Raw genomic sequence first — 15718 nt, forward strand, 5'->3', positions numbered from 1 at the left:
ATTTTGCAAGTTTACATGTTGCTGTTTGAAAACAGAAAGTTTACCGCTGTTGCAAAAATTCCCTAGAAAAGTCAGAGAATGGTATAACATTGAATCTTTTTGCATATTAAGATCTGATAAATTTATTACAGTGGGAATTTTAGTTCATAATTTTTGGAGTCAGGGAAGTATTGATACTCTTGCATTCTTTACAGACTGTACTGTTTTGACAGATTGCTGTTATGGTTGCATTGTTTGCATATGTTTGCTTGTTTAATGATTCTATTTGAGGATAGGAGTATTAAATATGCAGAGGCATTTAGTATACAATGTTTAATAATAATTTTAGTGATTTGTTACAGTAGAAAATGATAAGATTTTGCATTGGCTTATACTAACCTATCTCACGAGTTCTTGTTGAGTTTGTTGTGAATGAAGCTTTTGATAAAAAGAAGAGAAACCATGATATGAGAGGAATTAAGGAGCATAAAAGCTCAAGCTTGGGGATTCCCAAGACACCCCAAGATAATATTTCAAGAAGTCTCAAGCATCTAAGCTTGGGAATGCCCCGGTAGGCATCCCACCTTTCCTCTTCAACAACTATCGGTTAGTATCGGTTGAGCCTAAGTTTTTGCTTCTTCACATGAGTTGTGCTATCCTTGCAATGTCATTTTATTTTGTTTTGCTTGCTGCTTGAATACAATACCAAGATCTTAAATTCTTTAATGAGAGAGAGTATTCACATAGTTGCATAATTATTTAGCTACTCATTGATCTTCACTTATATCTTTTTGGAGTAGTTTTTCATTTACTCGTGTGCTTCACTTATATCCTATGAGTAAATGGTTGAATGAGTTGAATGTCATAAATCTTAATTTATATATGTTTCATTTGCTTATCCCATGGGGAGTAATGACCTCAGATCTAAGAAGTTGAGGTTGTAAATTTATTGACGGTTAGCAAGCATTGTATTAGTCATTTGAACAATTCATGAACGAATATTGAAGGAAGAGAGATTTCACATATAAATATATTATCATAGACATCTTTTATAATTGTGAGCACTCATTAAGTATGACATGCTAAAGAGTTGATGTTGAACAAGGAGACAACGTAATGGGTTATGTTTTCTCACATCTCAGTTAAAGTATATTGTCATGGATCATTCAAACATGTTGAGCTTGCCTTTCCCCCTCATGCTAGCCAAAAATTCCTAGCACCAAGTAGAGATACTACTTGTGCTTCCAAATATCCTTAAACCTAGTTTTTGCCATGAGAGTCCACCATACCTACCTATGGATTGAGTAAGATCCTTCAAGTAAGTTGTCATCGGTCCAAGCAATAAAAATTGCTCTCTAAATATGCATGACTTATTAGTGTGGAGAAAATAAGCTTTGTACGAACTTGTTATGGAAGCAATAAAAGCGAGGACTGCATAATAAAGGTCCATATACAAGGGGCAATATAAAGTGACGTTCTTTCGCATTAAGATTTTGTGTATCCAACCCTAAAAGCGCATGGCAACCTCTGCTTCCCTCTGCGAAGGGCCTATCTTTTACTTTATGTCTTTTACTTTATGCAAGAGTCAAGGTGATCTTCACCTTTCCCTTTTTCATTTTATCATTTGGCAAGCACTTTGTGTTAGGGTGATCCTGATATATATATCCAATTGGATGTACGTTAGCATGAACTATTATTGTTGACATCACCCAAAGGTGAATACGTTTGGAGGCAACATTATAAGCCCCAATCTTTCTCTGTGTCTTATTAAAACTTCATAACCACAAGTATTGCATGAGTGTTAGCAATTGTAGAAGACTATATGATAGTTGAGTATGTGAAGTTTGATAAATCAAAGCTCTGACATAGACTTTTCCTGAAAGTAAGATGAATTGCAATTGTTTGATGACTAAGAATGAAGTTTGCTAGTTTTCAAGAAAGTTTATGGTCTATGCTTTGACATGTGAATTGTTTGTTACTTTATCGTGAGAAGTTTTATGAGATGAACCACTGTTATGACATATTATCATGCTAGAAAAGGTGATTGAAATTATCATTGATCAAACTTATGCACCGTCTAGCATTCACACTTCATAAATTCTTTCTTTATCATTTACCTACTCGAGGACGAGTAGGAATTAAGCTTGGGGATGCTTGATACGTCTCCAACGTATCTATAATTTATGAAGCATTCATGCTATATTATTATCTGTTTTGAATGATTATGGGCTTTATTATACACTTTTATATTACTTTCGGGACTAACCTATTAACCGGAGGCCCAGCCCATATTGCTGTTTTATTGCCTGTTTCAGTATTTCGAAGAAAAGGAATATCAAACGGAGTCCAAACGGAATGAAACCTATGGCATCGTGATTTTATGGAAGAATATCATCCTGGAGGCTTGGAGATCAAGTCAGAAGATAATCGAGGAGCCCAGGAGATAGGGGGGCACCCCCCCTACAGGGCGCGGCCCCCTGTCTCGTGGACCCCTCGAGCACCTCCCGACTGACTTCTTTCGCCTATATAGTCCCACATACCCTAAAAACATCCACGGAGAAGATAGATCGGGAGTTCCGCCGCCGCAAGCCTCTGTAGCCACCAAAAACCTCTCGGGAGCCCATTCCGGCGCCCTGCCGGAGGGGGGATCCCTCACCAGTGGCCATCTTCATCATCCCAGAGCTCTCCATGACGAGGAGGGAGTAGTTCACCCTCGGGGCTGAGGGTATGTACCAGTAGCTATGTGTTTGATCTCTCTCTCTCTCATCTTCTCTCTCGTGTCCCCTCTATGGCATGATCTTGATGTATCCCGAGCTTTGCTAGTGTAGTTGGATCTTATGATGTTTCTCCCCCTCTACTCTCTTGTGATGAATTGAGTTTCCCCTTTGAAGTTATCTTATCGGATTGAGTCTTTTATGAGAACACTTGATGTATGTCTTGCCGTGCTTATCTGTGGTGACAATGGGATATCATGTGCCTCTTGATGTATGTTTTGGTGACCAACTTGCGGGTTCCGCCCATGAACCTATGCATAGGGGTTGGCACACGTTCTTGACTCTCCGGTAGAAACTTTGGGGCCCTCTTTGAAGTACTTTGTGTTGGTTGGATGAATCTGAGATTGTGTGATGCATATCGTATAATCATGCCCATGGATACTTGAGGTGACAATGGAGTATCTAGGTGACATTAGGGTTTTGGTTGATTTGTGTCTTAAGGTGTTATTCTAGTACGAACTCTTTAATAGATCGATCCGAAAGAATAACTTTGTGGTGGTTTCGTACCCTACCATAATCTCTATGTTTGTTCTCCGCTATTAGTGGCTTTGGAGTGACTCTTTGTTGCATGATGAGGGATTGTTATATGATCTATCTATGTTATTATTGTTGAGAGAACTTGCACTAGTGAAAGTATGAGCCCTAGGCCTTGTTTCCTATCATTGCAATACCGTTTCTGCTCACTTTTATCGTTCGTTACCTTGCTGTTTTTATTATTTCAGATTACAAAAACCTATATCTACTATCTATTTTGCACTTGTATCACCATCTCTTCGTCGAACTAGTGCACCTATACAATTTACCATTGTATTGGGTGTGTTGGGGACACAAGAGACTCTTTGTTATTTGGTTGCAGGGTTGTTTGAGAGAGACCATCTTCATCCTACGCCTCCTATGGATTGATAAACCTTAGGTCATCCACTTGAGGGAAATTTGCTACAGTCCTACAAACCTGTGCACTTGCAGGCCCAACAACGTCTACAAGAAGAAGGTTGTGTAGTAGCCCCGTACCACGATCAAGTCTGAGGCCCTGGCCGATTTCCTCGTCGACTGGACCGAGACGCAGTACCTGCTGCCGCCTCCCAACTTGACGCATTGGCGCATGCACTTCGACGGGTCCAAGATGCGACTCGGCTTAGGGGCCGTCATTGTGCTATCATCTCCAAAGGGTGACCGACTCCGCTACGCACTCCAGATCCACTTCGCCGCCTCCAACAACATCGCCGAATACGAAGCCCTTGTGCACGGCCTCCGGCTCGCCAAGGAACTCGGCATCCGACGCATCCTGTGCTACGGCGACTCGGACTTGGTGGTGCAGCAGTGCTCCAGCGAGTGGGACGCCCGCGACTCCAACATGGCAAGCTGCAGCTTCCTCATCCAGAAGCTGTCCAAATCCTTCGATGGCTGCGAGTTCCTCCACGTCCCGCGCATGGAGAATGAGGCAGCCGACACGCTCGCCAAGATCGCCTCGTCACGTCAAGCCATCCTGTCCGGCGTCTCCCTCGAGCACCTACGCAAACCGTCTGTCAAGCCGTCGCCAGACTCCGAGTCCATCCATGTCCCAGAAGACCTGGCCGCGCCGCAAGCCGGCCCGGGGACTGCTGAACTCGGCCCGGGGGCTGCTAGACCTGTCCTGGGGGCTGCTCAGCCCAACCAGGCCACCATCACGCCAGACCCGGCCGTCGCTGTCACCAACCCGGGGGCTGCTCAACCCGGCCCAGGAGGCGCCGACTAGGAACCCACCCAGGTGGCCATCTTCGCCGTCGTCGCGGCCCCGTCTTGGGCCTTGCCGATATCAGAGTTTCTGGAGAACGGGGTTCTCCCCATGGACGAGACCGAGGCTCAGCAACTTCAGCGTCGGGCGTCCGCCTACAGCATCATCAACAACGAGCTCGTCAAGCGCAGCTCTACCGGCGGTTTCCAGCGCTGCGTCGAGCAGGATCGCGGCATCGGCATCCTCCTCGACATTCACCAGGGCGAGTGCGGGCACCATGCCGCATCACGATCCCTCGTGGCCAAGGCGTTCCACCATGGCTTCTACTGGCCAATGGCCCTCAAAGACACCGAGTCGCTCGTCCTCAAGTGCGAAGGATGCGAGCGCTTCAGCAAACGCAGCCACCAGCCGGCGTCAGCACTCCGAACCATACCGATCGCCTGGCCCTTCACGGTCTGGGGACTCGACATGGTGGGACCCTTCAAAACCACTTGAGGCGGCATGACGCACTTACTGGTGGCAGTGGACACATTCACCAAGTGGATCGAGGCAAGACCAATCAAGAAATTGGACGGGCCAACAGCCGTCCGGTTCGTCAAGGACATAGCGGTGTGCTACGGCATGCCGAACAACATCATCACCGACAACGGCACCAACTTCTCCAAGGGCTCGCTCGAGCAATACTGCTCCGTCTCTGGCATCGGCCTCGACCTGGCCTCTGTGGCACATCCGTAGTCCAGCGGTCAGGTCAAGCTGGCCAACGGACTCATCCTTTCCAGCATCAAGCCGCGACTCGTCGAGCCACTCATCCGCTCACCTAGCAGTTGGCTCGATGAGTTGCCCGCAGTTCTCTGGAGTCTGCGCACAACACCAAACCGGTCGACCGGGTTCACCCCGTTCTTCCTCGTCTACGGATCCGAAGCCATCATCCCGACCGACGTCGAGTTCGACTCGCCGTGTGTCACGATGTACACCGAAGCCGAAGCAAGAGAAGCACGCGAAGACGACGTCGACCTACTCAAAGAGGCGCGTCTTCTGGCACTTAGCCGCTCGGCTATCTACCAGCAAGGCCTGAGGCACTACCACAACAAGAAGATCAAGCCTCTCGCATTCCGCGAAGGCAACCTTGTTCTCCGACTCGTCCAAGAGCAGGCAGGCCAGCACAAGCTGTCCTCTCCATGGGAGGGCCCGTTCATCGTGAGCAGGACTTTGCGTGACCGCAACGCCTACTACCTTATCGACGCACGCAAGTCGAAGAAGCACAAGAGGGACACCGCCGGTGAAGAAACGACCCGGCCGTGGAACGTGGAACTCCTCCGTCCGTTTTACAGTTAGCCGCATGAATGTATGTATTGACGCCTTTTGAAATCATATGAAACTATGGGGTCCCCGAACGAGACTCGGGGGCTGCCTTTTGCCGACCAATTTATTGCGTCTACATTTCGCATCACTTTACTACTGAACCCGGCCGCCGGCTCGACTAGCTCGACCCGGGGGCTCGGGGGCTAGCCGGCTTGATCGACACCCCACCGCTTTACTTGGTGATTCCTGATAAAGTTAGGATGCCACGGTCCCCCACTTCGCCCTAAAACCACAGATCCAACTCTGGCCGACGGCGGGCAAGCACAACGGGCCAAAGCTCCCCTACGATTCATACACTAAGTCAAAAGCCGCCGGGTCGACCAACCCGGCCCGACGCTCGTCAACTAAGTTAGCCGCATGAACGGCTGCTCACCAATCGGCCAAGCCGGATTGCCGCCAGCCGGCCCAGTGGGTGTTTCGCTCGCGCTCAACGCTCCTAAGGACCCAACTCCTGCGCGCACCTCTCAAAGAGCCGAACTCCTTGTCACGGACCGGAGCCTTGGCCGTCTGGCTCACGGGGGGGAGGCTTCAGAGAGGAACAACGCATGAAATAAGTTCGAAAAAAGCAGAAGGCAAAAAGCAAATAAACACTCACAACATTTACACATAAATGTTTCAAGCAAAGGCCCATGACCCGAGTTCATTACACCCTAAAAACCCCCAGTGGGTGGGTGGACCTGCTACTTAACAAAGCTTTCTACAAAGATTTTCAGGCATTCCCAGCGTCGCGTCGCGACGTCAATGGCTCCCCCCTGTCGGCCTCCGGGTCCAGCGAAGCACCAGTGTCCTCTTCGGCTTCCGCGTCGCCATAGACGCCCGTCTCCTCCGAGCTGCCCTCCGGGTCGTGAAGAAGCAAGCCATAGTCGTCTCCATCCACGACCGCGCCGTCTTCCGTCCGCTCCGAATGGAACTCGTCATGGAAGGCGAAATCGGCGATATAGCTGGCCTGGGAGGCGATCCGGCCAGCCTGCTCCTGCAGCAACTGCTCCGAACCAGCGCGCTGACCCATCAGCGCGTCCAGCTGAAGATCCGGATGCCAAGACAGCGCGATCCAGAGCGCCATCTCAGCACCAGCTTGGGCGGCGAAAACACGCCAGTCGCTAAGGCGATCCGGGCCCATCTCCAACCAGCGCGCCAGGCGCGAGAAGCTGCGCGGATGGACGGAGTCCGGCTACAGGGCCGCCGTCATCACGGTGCCGGCCTGGGACAGCCGCTCCATCTGCGTCCCCAAGATCCGCAGCCGGGCCTCAGTAGCGGCAATGATCTCCGGGAAGGTCCAGGCCGTCAGCGGATCCGTCCCAGACCCGACAACACCGGTCGGTTCGCGCTGATAGCGGACGGCTTCCTCCGCCAGCCGCTGCGTCTCCAGAAAGGCCCCTGTAGCCAAAGAAGAAGCAAGTTAGAAGAACAACAAGGAAGGAAGGGCCAGGTCCCAACCCAGCAAACTACGAAGAAGCAACACTTACTGGAGAAAGACTCTTCTAGGTGCTGCGCCTCGAGCAACGTACCACGTTGCTCCCACTCCAAGACATGGTCCCGCTCCCCGAGCGCCTTCCCCAGGTCGGCCGCCTTAGCAAGGGCCGCCTTCAGCTCGGCGTCCTTATCTTCGGCTGCCTTCTCAGTTGCCTCACGGTGGCGAGCCTCGGCCTGGCGGCCCTCCTCAGCCGTGGCGGCCTGCTCCCGCAGACACTCCACCTCGGCCTGGAGCCGTCCCTTGCCGTCGACCAGCTGACCGCGTTGCTGGTCCGCCTCGACCAAGGCCTGCTGCGTCTCCACCACCTTGGCAGCCTCGCCTTAAGAAGCTCCACCTCGGCCTTGAAGCGACGTCGCCTCGACGCCGAGACGGCCGGTATCAGCAACAAGCCGGTCATAATGACGACCAGCCCGGAACAGCCGGGTCCGCCAAGACAGCACCTCGGCTGCGAAGAAAAAGAACTCAGCAGAAAGAAAGAAAAAGACAAGACCTAAGATTTGGCCCAACTATTACACAGTTGGCCCGAATCTTGGGGGCTACACCCAGTGGGTGCGCTAGCGTGCCCCCACTAGAAGAAAGAACACAAAAAGTACCTGCGGCGACGCGAAGCTCCTCCTCCTTGGCAGCAAGCTGCTCCTTGAGCTCCCGATGCTTGCCCAGGAGCCGGTTGAAGGCGGCAACCTGGAAGGCGTCAAGGTGTTGAGAGTAGACCAAAGTCAGAACAAGGCCAACGCTCCTAAGGTTTGACCCAAGTACTACATAGTTGGCCCAAACCTCGGGGGCTACACCCAGTGGGTGTGCTGGTGCGCCCCCACAAAGATGAAATCACAAGAAAACAAGAAGAAAGACGACAGATAAGATCTCTGCTCGGGGCCGCGGGCACAGCTGTGCGTCGGTGGCAAGAAGCAGAGCGAGAGTAGGGGGACAGGAGGGTGCGAGCGAGAATAATGTCCGCCGCCCTCTTGCCCCCCCAATTTATAACCCCCGGTTCAAATGTGGGGGAGTGGGATCGTCTGCACGCGCTCGTTCCACTACCCTGCAATAAGTGTGCATGTACACGCACACTAACTGCACGGGGAAGTGAAACCGGCCCCCAGACGCCGCAATAAATCCGCACGCATGGCCAAGGGCGCATGGCGGTGGGCCCCGACCCGTCGCCCAGTCCCGTCACGCGCGTGGCCTATCAGGCCCCTTCGACTTCTGGGCACCACGTGGCGCCTGTTCGAAGCCCAAGGGATCGCCTCAAGATTCAACGGACTCCTCGGTTACCACCACGACCGGGATGCCGCGATCTGGTTTCGAGAAAACCGACACAGAGTGGGTGTTGCCGGACCTGGCGCTCGCAGATTCCGCCTTGCTCAAGGGGGAAGCTGCGAAGGCCCACTCATCCGAAGACGGCGTACCTTCGCAGCTTCGGGGACTACTGTCGGGGGGGTGAACCCCGGGCAGGCAACGGAACCCGAATCTATTTCAAAAATAGTGGGGCCCGCATCACCCCGCAAACCGGCGTGCGCCAGGCCGGGTCACACGACCCGGCAAGGACCACAACCCGGGCAAGACCCTCGACTCGGCAAGGTACGTCGACCCGGCCGCAGCAGCTGGCGCAAGGCAATTCAACCCGGCGCAACTGTGGCTTCCCCAACAAGTCGTCCCACCCATGGCGTCCACGGCAACCCAGCCACGGGTGAGCTCCCGTCCCATCCAGGCCGTACGATGGGACTAGACCTCAATCACTAATGACCAAGACTATAGTGCTCCCGCCCATACCCGTGGTCAGCCGGAGCATGGCAACAGTGTCCCTTACCCACTCGCTAACCAGGGCTGACACGACAACAGTGTTCCCGCCCTCACCGCTGACTATAGGAAGCGGCGGCCTGACGAAGAACACTGTGCATGGCTCGACTCGGCCACACCATGACGATCGACAAGACGGCACACAGTCCCCCTAGGTACGCGGAGCCCGCACCTAGGGGAACCCGGCGAATGACAAGCCCACAAGCGGGGCCCAGCCCGGTACCCCGGACATCGACAATACGGACCCACCTACTCGGCATATTACCATTGTAACCCTGGGTGGGTTGATCTATAAAACCCCCCAGGAGCCCGTGCCTACAGAGGCATGCGATGCGATGCGATGTGAAGCAATACGAGATAAGCAGGCAAGAAAGAGAAACCCAGGCAAGCATAGGACTAGCCACTGCATAGCAACACCAAGGAGAAGGAGCAGCCCAAACCTTGGCCAGCCTCCTTCCTCCCTCACACAGCTCCAGGAGCAACATTGTACTATTGACCATCCAACTAAACTCGGCAGGACTAGGGGTGTTATCTCTCCGGAGAGCCCCGAACCTGGGTATGTCCGGCGTCCCGCACCCGCGCATATCAACCCCGCCTCCGGAGCCCACCAGTGCCCTCGAGCCTCCTCCTCTCTTTAGCCATCCCTTGGCATCTGCCGTGCGCCCACCACGACAGGTAATGTAAACAATAATAGTTTATGAAAACCTACATCCAAGTGGATATATATATCAAGATCTTTCCAACAGATAGTGCTTGCCAAAGGATTAAAGTGTAAAAAGGAAAGGTGAAGATCACCATGACTCTTGTATGAAGGTAGAAGGTAAAAATAAAAGACAGGCCCTTTGCATAGGGAATCAGAGGTTGTCATGCGCTTTTATGGTTGGATGCACAAAATATTAATGCAAAAGAATGTAACTTTATATTGCCACTTGTGATAGGGACCTTTATTATGCAGTCTGTCGCTTTTATTTCTTCCATATCACAAGCTCGTATAAAGCTTATTTTCTTCACACTAATAGATCATAAATATTAGAGAGCAATTTTTATTGCCTGCACCGATGACAACTTACTTGAAGGATCTTACTCAATCCATAGGTAGGTATGGTGGACTCTCATGGAAAAACTAGGTTTAGGGATGTTTGGAAGCACAAGTAGTATCTCTACTTGGTGCAAAGAATTTGGCTAGCATGAGGGGGAAAGGCAAGCTCAATATGTTGGATGATCCATGACAATATAACTTCGGATATAAGAAAACGTAACCCATTACATTGTCTTCCTTGTCCAACATCAACTTTTTAGCATGTCATATTTTAATGAGTGCTCACAATCATAAAAGATGTCCAAGATAGTATATTTATATGTGAAAAGCTCTCTTTCTTTATTACTTCCTATTAATTGCAATGATGACCAAAACAATGTTTGTCAACTCCCAACAACTTTTATTCATCATACTCTTTATATGTGAAGTCATTACTCCCCATAAGATCGATATGATCTTTTTATTTCTTTTTATTCTTTTTTCTTTTATTTCTCTCAAGATCATAGCAAGATAGCAAAGCCCTCAACTCAAAACTAATCTTTATTATATATAGCTCACGGACTCGATTACATAGATAGAGATCAAAACAAAATTCAAAGCTAGATCATACTAAACTTTATTCTACTAGATCAGGATATAACCAAAAGGATCTAACTAAGAAAAATGGTAAAGATAGAAGTGTGATGGTGATACAATACCGGGGCACCTCCCCCAAGCTTGGCAGTTGCCAAGGGGAGTGCCCATACCCATGTATTTATGTCTCTATCTTCGGAGGTGGTGATGATGGAGTTGTTGGTGATGTAGTGTTGCACATCGAGCGTAGGAGATGCTCCAACTTGCGGATAATGCCCTTGAGTGCGGTGATATGCTCTTGCAACAAAATATTTTGATGCGTGAGATACTTGTTTTGTATGCGAACTATTTCAATCATCTTGAAAGCTTCAATTTCAGTAGAGATGAGATGAATGTAGTAAGGTTTAAAGACGCCTTCTTCTTCTACTACCGGAACTTGCTCTTCTATCGCTTTCTTGATCTTGTCACCTTCCTTGATTTCCCCGAGTTCGTCTCGCTTCGTCTCTATCTTCATTAGCCAAGCATTGTCGCCCACATTGTTGGAGGAAGGCGACGACATGATGCCTGACCTTGAGAAACTCTGGCAGAAAACATCTTAGAATGAAAATAGGAGATTTTGTCGTGGTGCGGTGGTCAAAACCTTCGGGAGATTATATAATGAATTTTTACCAACCAAAAGAAGTATCATGCAACAAAACGGAGTCCGGAGGGCACACGAGGTGGCCACGAGGCAGTGGCACGCCCAGGGGGTAGGGTGCACCCTCCACCCTCATGGACACCTCGTGTCTTGATAACCCACAAGTATAGGGGATCAATTGTAGCCTCTTTCGATAAGTAAGAGTGTCGAACCCAACGAGGAGCTAAAGGTAGAACAAATATTCCCTCAAGTTCTATCGACCACTGATACAACTCTACGCACGCTTGATGTTTGCTTTACCTAAAACAAGTATAAAACTATTTTGCGAGAATAAAACTACGAGTACTTTGCGAGAATAAAACTAAGAATGAATTGCAAGGTGATAAAATGGATAGCTTTTGTCAACAAGAAAGTCATTTATCCCTAGGCAATCGATAACAAGTACCGGTAATCACTCTTGTAATTTTATATGAGGGAGAGGCATGAGCTAACATACTTCCTCTACTTGGATCATATGCACTTATGATTGGAACTCTAGCAAGCATCCGCAACTACTAAAGATCATTAAGGTCGTGAAATCCAACCATAGCATTAAGTATCAAGTCCTCATCACTCCCATTTTTCATACCCCACCTACTCGGGTTTAAGTTTCTGTCACTCTCGCAACCCACCGTAAGCAAATCATGAACATATTGCAACACCCTACTGCGAGGGGGGGGGGCTCACATTTGCACAAGAATGGAGGGCACCGTAGGAGAGCACCATAAATAAAATATACAATCATACCAACCAAGATCATGATTAACCTACGGGACAAAACGAATCTACTCAAACATCATCGGATAATCATAGATCATTGGGAAAAATATATGGAGTTGAGCACCATGTTTAAGTATAAATTACAGCGGGGGAAGAGGTGTTACACCGCTGCATAGAGGGAGAGAGAGTTGGTGTTGACAGTAGCAAGATTGTTGATGTAGATCGCCATCACGATCCTAGCCCTGGCGGCGTTAATGTTCCGGCGCCACCGAGAGAGAGGGGAGAGAGCCCCCCTCCTTCTTCTTCTTCCTTGGCCTCACCCTAGATGCGAGGAGGGTTCCCCTTTGGTCCATGGCCTCCATGGCTGTGGAGGGGCGAGAGCCCCTCCGAGACTGGATTTGTCTCTCCGTCCTCTTCTGTTTCGCGTTCCCCAGATCTGGCCCTTCTGAAAGTACATGTAGTCCCCATGTGTGGTTTTGGTAATTAATGAGAATCCTAATGGACTAATGTCTGCATTGAGTTTTATATTTGATGGAAATTTCCATTTCCAATCCATGAAGAATATTGGATGAACTGAAGGATGTTTATTCCATGGTGATGCAAAAAGGAGATAGAATGGATTTAAAATGAATGCCATATACATATTGTTGTGCATGCATCAAGGTTAAGCTCGGTGATTGAATCAAATACGATCAAGATGAATTCCATGTGATGAACAAGATGTGATATATATGGAGTTCATTAAGGATCTCAGACGTCATCATCCTCAGGCTTATGGGTTGAACCATGATGGATCAAGATCTTCACAGAATGATTGAAGAGAAGAATTCTACATATGCTTGCAGATAGGATCATTATGAGCTCATATGTTAAGTCATGGATTAGTATGTCTTGAAGCAAGTAATTCAAGTGAAGAATTCATTTTGCCTCTCAAGATACTATATTGGAGCATGAGAACGAGCAAATGATGTCCAATATGATATTCAAGGAGAAACTTGATATGGTCATGGTCAATTAAGATATTAGTTATTATGTCTTGAAGAAATGAAGCATAGTGAAGATATCAATAGGGCCTTCAAGACATCAATATTAGTCATGGAGCAAAGATAAATGTTGACCAAGATGAAGATCAAAGATTGACCTCTAAGACGGGCAACACACAAGAGCATATCATGTGCCACATGGGATCTTGTGGTATGGTAATTCTCATGAGCTTGGTGCTCATCAAAGGATGTCATCAAGTAATTAATGATGATGTACAAGTGAAGATGAATGCAAAGCAAAGCTTCCCACATTGTGTATGGGGAGCTACTTGAAGACTTCTCCAATGTCTTTCCTTCAACTTGAGCCATGAAGAAACATCAATATAAAGCTCAAGTGAAAGTATCTATTCAAAGGTATTAGTTCCTTTGTCTTTAGATGTGAAGATCGATGACTTTCGAAAAGGATATATGCTCAAGAATGAGTTTCCAGAAGCTATCTAGTATAAATCTTTTATGATTCTTGAGTTATAGGGTTCCCGCACTATTAAGAGGGGATCAAAGGGGTTAGTGATGGATTTGCTCAAGTCAACATCATATATTTCTATTCTTCTCACATCATATTCCAACATAGGCATATTTCACTACTATCCAATGCAAATACAAAATGCCTGCACATCTACCAAAGAAAATCTATAGCCAAGTAGGTTCCCCAAAGTATATGATCTTACGTTTCCATACTTTGCACCCTCTATTTTTATTTATCTTGGGTGGTTCTCTATGTGAGGACCTGGAGCTTTTCCATAGCTTCAAAACGAGCCCAAGATCATCAAAACTGAAGTCTGGATGTGAAATTTATGCATGTTTTACTTTTGGGGCGGTTGTAGTCTTTGTGTTGGCCGGATGTCCGGGCCTTTCCCCGGATGTCTGGCCACTGCTATCCAGAGGGCATTTGGTTTGTGTGAAATCTCCGGATGTCCGGCCCCTGGCCCGGATGTCCGGCCGTTGATGTCCAAAAACCTTACCAAAATGTTGTTTGTGTATGCCGAATGTCCGGCACTTGGCCGGATGTCCGGAGCCCCAAGTTTGGCCAGATGTCCGGGCCCTGTAACCTATTTTTCTGCGTATGTGTGTGCACACTTCACAGCGTTCGGATGTCCGACCCGGCACAACCATTTACACTCCAATGGCCATATTTGCACTAGCACTATATATATACCTCTACCCATCCGGTAGAGGGTTGACCGCTTTATCCCAAATCACCCCAAGAACTCAAGTGGCTCCCTTTCACTTCTCCTACGCCAAATCTTAGATCCCGAAGAGATTCGAGAGAGTTCTTGAGAGTTTTTACAATCAAGTGATAGATCCACTCCCTCTCCCTCTCTTGACCAAAGGAATTCGTGATTTGAGCAAGTCTTGACCATTTCCCCTTTTGTTCTTGTTACTCTTGGAGGTTGGAGACTCCTAGGCGGTAGGAGTGCTCTAGTGAGGAATCAACTTGTGATTTGTCCCCCAGAAAGTTTGTGAAGGTTTGGAGGCCGCCTCAAGGTCTACCACTAGTGGTTGATAATTGCCTTTGTGGTGATATCTCAAGGAGAATAGGGTGAGCCTTCGTGGCGTTGGTGTGCCTTCGTGGTAACATCCACCTCTCTAATAGTGACTAGCTTCCCTCCAAGGAAGTGAACATCAGGATACATCCTCGTCTTCGCGACTTTGGTTATCCCTAACCCCAACTCCTTACTTGTGGTTTACTTTGGTCACTTGACCGTGCATTCACTATATCTTGTTGTCCTCATTATATTGTATTGGCCATTCCCTTGAAGACATTATTAGGACTACACTTTATATTCGCAATTCATACTTTATACTATTGTTCTATCTTATGCTTAGTGTGAATTTATAGCTTGTAACATTCATTTCCATATCTTGTGACATAACTTGTGTAAGCTTGTAGTGCTTACTTGAGTTTGCTTGATCATTCAATTCCATATATTGTGATACAATTTGTGTAAGCTTGTATTGCTTGCTTGTGGTTGTGTGCATTATTCATTTCCATATCTCGTGATATACATTGAGTAAGTTTGTGTGACTTACTTGTGCTTACTCATATCCTCGTTGTTCTCATCTTGTTTATCCTAAGTTGTTGGTGCACTTAGTGAGCCTAGTATATTTAGGATTTGTGCTTGAAACATATTCGCTTAGTTTATTTCCGCATTAGATATCTCCAAATCCGTAAAAAAAATTAAAACGCCTATTCACCCCCCCTCTAGGCGACATCGTGGTCCTTTCAATTGGTATCAGAGCTTGTTCTCTCCTTATTAGGATTCACCGCCTAGAGAGTAATGATGTCGACTAGTGAACTAGTGCATGATAACACATTTTGTTTTAATGGCAAAAATTACGTTATGTGGAGATTACACATGCTTTATCACTTTCCGGCCATGGGTCCAAATGCTTTGCGGATTGTTGTTGTAGGGGATTCAAATCTAAAGGATGGACAATCTCCATCACTTGAGGATATGCATCTTGATAGTCAAGTTTTGAGTGCCATTCACCAAGCTATATCCTTCAAAGTGTTTAAGGAACTCTTGACTTGCAAGTCGGCTCATGAGGCTTGGACCAAACTTGAAGAT

Source organism: Triticum aestivum, chromosome 6B, assembly GCF_018294505.1.
Source record: "Triticum aestivum cultivar Chinese Spring chromosome 6B, IWGSC CS RefSeq v2.1, whole genome shotgun sequence".
NCBI classification, from domain to species: Eukaryota; Viridiplantae; Streptophyta; class Magnoliopsida; order Poales; family Poaceae; genus Triticum; species Triticum aestivum.